The 5,220-nt window shown below is 47.8% G+C and overlaps 1 pseudogene; it reads left to right on the top strand.

Moving 5' to 3' along the window:
• Positions 1-363: 363 nt before the first annotated feature.
• On the top strand, positions 364-2,138 carry LOC127749603 (protein stoned-B-like; annotated as a pseudogene).
• The last annotated feature ends 3,082 nt before the right edge of the window (positions 2,139-5,220 follow it).

The following is a 5,220-nucleotide window of genomic DNA, read 5'->3' as shown; positions in this document are numbered from 1 at the left end:
CCCCCTCCTCCCACATTCACCCCCGCACCAGCCCCCGAGCCTGTACCGCAGCACGACCAGAGCGACCTGTTCGGCGTGCCCACCGCCAACGGCGGGCCCAAGAAGACGGCCGAGATCATGAACCTCTTCGGCTCGCACACGGCGGCGGTCAATGCGCTCAACTCTGCCCCGTCAGCTCCACCCGCGAACGACTACTTCGGGGGCGGCGGGGGCTTTCGGGGCGAGCCGTCTGCTAAAAACAAACAGAAAAAAAACAGGGAATGTCGAAAAATTGAGAAAAAAGAAAAACCGGTGTACGCTTGAATTTAAAGTAAAGTACCCCTCGGGACAGCCCCGTCGTCGCCCCCGCCCGCCCACTTGCATGCACTAACCACTAACACGACTCTCCAGGTTCAAGCCGCCAGACGCGTGCTACATCGAGCTGATGCGCTTCAGGGTGCGCCCGCCCAGGAACAGGGAGCTGCCCCTGCAGCTCAAGACCACCATGTGTGTCACGGGCAACAAGGTACGTCCGGCGTGGGGACTACTAAACGCATGGGGTGCTTTGAGACGCTCACGGCTTCTTGTCGGGCAGCTTTAACAAAGGTTTCCTTCACTTTACGGCACACTCGACACACAAGCTGTCCCCCACTCTGACCGCCCCCCTCGCGGCTGTCCGCAGGTCGAGCTCCGGGCGAACGTCCTAGTTCCAGGATTCTCCAGCCGGAAGTACGGACAAATTCCCTGCGAAGACATCTCCATTCGCTTCCTGATTCCGGAGTGCTGGATATACCTGTTCCGGGTAGAGAAGCACTTCCGCTACGGGTCCGTGGTCCGTCAAGTCCACCCACCGAAGGTACGTCATACTGCAGGCGCAGGCAGCGGACTCCAAGGAAGTTTGCCCCCCAGAAATTAATTTACTAAAAAATCGATGAAATTTTTCAAGAAAATATTTGAAGATTCAAAGAAATGTTGAGGTTTTTAAACATAACCATTGACAAGTTTTTAAATACTCAATACACTTAATAATACAACTGCATTTCAATGGTCCCCTTTAATTTTCAATTAGAAATTTTAGTCTATACGTGTTCAGCACTTGTCTTGAACGTGACCTCCGATGTCCGCAGAGCCGGCAAGGTGAAGGGCATCGAGCGCTTCCTCGGCACCGTGGACACCATGGAGCCGTCGCTTCTCGAGGTCACCTCCGGCCAGGCCAAGTACGAGCACCAGCACCGGTCCATCGTGTGGAGGGTGGCTCGCCTGCCCAAGGAGGGTCAAGGTAAGTAGTGCGGGCTGCAGCTGGTGCGTCGTCCCGGCCCTTCCCTAACCACCTGACGTCTCTCCATCTGCAGGTGCCTACACGACGCACACCCGTATCTTTGCGTTCATTTTGGCGATACCCGACTCTGGTGTCAGCGCCGCAGGCCTAGCTAGATGTATGCCAGGCGCGTCGCAGCGCAACAGTGTTTCGTGAGATATCGCGAAGCCTGTTACGCGAGACGTGGTCTGGCGTACATCTACATAGTGTACTTCGTTGATGTGGTTAATTAAAGAGGTTTTCGCACCTTCACCATAGTACATGATTTTCTTGGAGCAGGTTCCGAAGGGACACTGCAGACCATTTTTAATCCTTATCGTGTCTCTGTATTTTGGGGCACTCTCGCCACTACACCCTGGGGCAGGTTCACCACGTTGTTCTGCTCCAGCCGAACAGAACCCAGGGTGGAGGTGAGGTTTCGTATGTCGCAAGGCCAAATCGATGCCACTGGTGTTGCCAGCCTTCAAGGCAGACAAGAGCTCTTTCTCTGCTCCCATGAGTGGTAGATGTGATTTCAATTCAGATTCGCAGGACCAGTCACTGGAAAAGTCATAAATCATGATGTACTTTAATGCATCTGCACAGATTGAATGCCAATGTTATCATTTCTGATGGAATTAGGAAAAAAAGTGTACTCACGAAATACAGGTACACCTCTTGCGGACCAGCATGCCTTGGAGAACCCACGACTTACACACAAAGTTCATTGCTTCGTTATAATTAATTCCAGTGTTCACGCCCCTGTGAATTGTGTATGGCAGCAAGTATAGGATATCGCCTGGCTTCTGGACAATCTGTTGGCAAATATGTACAAGGTGAGGCCAATGAATTGGACACCTAACGGATACAATTTTGTGCAGCAGTCAGTTATATGAGAAAAGTGTTGGCCACAGCAGTTACACTGGAACTCACAGTAAACACGGGTATGCCAGCTTGCTGTACCCTCCGAGGATCTAACCACAGTTTATTGTGTTCAAGGAAACAGTTTAGGTTTTTAAATATATCAGTCAACGGGAGCGTTAAGACGAACTCTACAAAAGCCTTATAATACCGGGGTGGGATACAGAACCTGATGACGAATGTAAGTAAAAGCATTAGCAACGGATAAGGCCAGAAACAGGAACATAACAACAAGAACGAAACATTCCACACGTTGGGTTTCGCAGCATAATGCCGGTTTATGGCGCAAAATTTCATATCTTCAGTGTGACAGTTAAAGGTAGAATTCTCTAAACCAATGTAGACCGTTGGCGTGTTGATGCCGTCGACTGTTTTCTTACTATTGAGCAGGTGAAGGTTGTGCTTCATTGCTGCCATTGAGGCCCCAGCGGTGGTATGCAGAGGCTCCTGAAGCTTGACATTCTGAACAGACAGCACGTGTATGTTTTTGTCTTCCAGTGTGGACAGCAGTTTATTGAGGTATTTCCCCATCGCATTGGCACCATTCCTGTAGCAACGCATGTATATGAAATGTGAGTTGAGGACAGTAATGATGCCCTTTGTGCGACATGACCATAGCTAGCTTCGAGTGTGAATAGCGAACAACTGCGTTAAACGAAGATTACAGTCTCGATTCATAACTTACAGGAAAGTTTCTTCTGCAGCTTGGCACGAATCATCAAGAATCCATTTCTGGACCGTACTCTGCAGCCTCTCTAGCTTTCGCCGAGACGTTTCTTTGTGGATGGGATCGATGAAAAAAACAGATTCCTGGATGATGGTTACCCTCAGGAGCCAATCCGGGTGGAAAACATTCAACAGACTATCTTTGGCCAGTGCCTCCTTGATGGTGATCACATTCCTCCTGCCATCACCTGCTGTCCACGTCTTGAGCCTCGCCTGAGAGGCACATGCAAAATCCAAACAAAAAGCAACGGTAGTAAAAACATGAAAACGAAAGTTACAGAAACGATAGTGATGGAGAAGCACCATACTTACAATAAATACTCCCTCCTTCGCAACTGCGTCGACGACCTCGTCCATCAGATCACCCGGGTTCGTGTACTCGTCCTCGGTCATTTCATACACCATGACACCCCCCTCCCTCGTGCCTGACCGAGCAGCCATTTCAATACTGCAAAAATTGAAACACACATGAGCAATAAGAAAATCATGGTTTGGATAAAACATGACATAGCTAGCTAGAACCGAAACGACTGAACACGGACTGACAGAGAATACCGTCAAAGTGTCTAATTCCGGACCAGCAGGGTAAATCCGGACACTGCTTTTTTGCTTTTTTACAGCAAATTTCACAGTGTAGGTTAATAATTTAGATAGATACTTTTCCGGGAGGCTCTGGAGATTTAAATAGTTAGTAGTTTCATATTTTAGAGCCGCCCAGAGCAGTGCAATTTGAATAATAGGACCCGACCAGTACACACACTGTGAAGCGGTACTTCAATGCGTGTGCCGCATAGCACCAATGCTAGCCGCTGTCACTAGATACATCTTTAACGTCACTACGCTGAAGTCGAAAATTTTTCATATCCTGCGGACTTTGGCGCGTCATATTGATTGTGCGGTATGTCACTCGATCTCTCACTTACAAATCTTAGTTAAAAATGCACTAAATTTTCAATTTTGACAAAGTCCTGTGAGGTAAAGATTGTTGTACACATTCTTATGGCGTATTTTGCGAAGCCAATGTCCTTCTACTGAAATAGCACTGACTTTTGCAGAAGTTGCTTAACTTCTGAAATGGGCCAATTTTGCCTCGAAAATTTCAATATCACTCTGGTTCCGCAGTTACGGGTTAAGTTGGTGTGTACTGGCACGCAGCTGCAGTGCAGCATTGGCATATCGACCTGTTCAATTGCCATTTATTAGCAAAAATAGGGACTGTCCGGATTTGCCCCGGCTTCGGGTTTAAATCCGGACGGTTTTTCAGAGGCTTGTGCAGGTGAACTGGCGCAAAGAAAATTACCTCTCCAGATGGAAAATATGTATCTTGGCGCCTAGTTTCTAGAATCCGCTGGAATTTTTCATACCCCTACCGGTTTTAGAAATATTGAGGAAAAACGGTCAAATTTGTCCGGAATATGACACTTTGACGGTACGCAGGTTAGGTTAGGTTATCGACGTTTTACAAACTGGTGTTTGTAAGCTTTCATATTACCTCAGCAATCTTTTGGAGGTCCTAAAAGTGGCCTGTTGTTCATGCTGATGATTATGAGGTAAACACACAGATCGTTTGCTTCCTAAAAATAACAACCGAAAACTGAGACCGACGGGCGACAGCACGCGACAGGACAGACTACCTCTGATGCCGGTGATGTGTCAGGCAGAGAGGGCGCGCGTCCCGTGATAGCTTCGTTCGTCGGGCGCCAGGGGCGGTGTCACGGCACCTCGCCAAAGCGACCAAAAAAAGGGGAAAAACATGAAATGGAATTAGAAACAGGTTTGCACGTCCATGATATTAATTGGCTGAGCGATTAGCGAAGCCTATTACTCCGTCTGGTCGGAAAAAACTTTTTCTGTCTGTCTGTCTGTGTGTCTGTGTGTCTGTGTGTCTGTGTGTCTGTGTGTCTGTGTATCTGTCCGCACGAAAACTCGAAAACGAATTGAGCGAGCGACCTGGGATTTTCAGGGTCGTTTTGTATCATAAAAAGACAGATCGAGTTCGAAGATGAGCATTCTAGCTCAAAAATTGGATTTTAAAAAAATCAAAAACAACAGGTCCCAAAAATGACGTTATTTAAAAATATTTTTTTTATGGATTCCCAAGGGGTAACTCATCAAAGTAGAGCCCACTTGGGCGAAAATTTTGTCCGTTTTGCTCTAGCTCAAACCGTTGAGGCGCTAGAGGGTGTTTTTGACGAAAATAAGCGAAAAAATGTACAACCCTGCATGATTAGTCGAAGTGACGGGCGTTGACGGGCCGGAGGCCCGTATCTTTGTAAACATTTTTGCACTACCTGACT

The sequence above is a fragment of the Frankliniella occidentalis genome, unplaced genomic scaffold (genome assembly GCF_000697945.3).
Source record: "Frankliniella occidentalis isolate FOCC.00 unplaced genomic scaffold, Focc_3.1 Scaffold68, whole genome shotgun sequence".
NCBI classification, from domain to species: Eukaryota; Metazoa; Arthropoda; class Insecta; order Thysanoptera; family Thripidae; genus Frankliniella; species Frankliniella occidentalis.
This window is presented reverse-complemented; position numbering and strand designations above follow the sequence as displayed.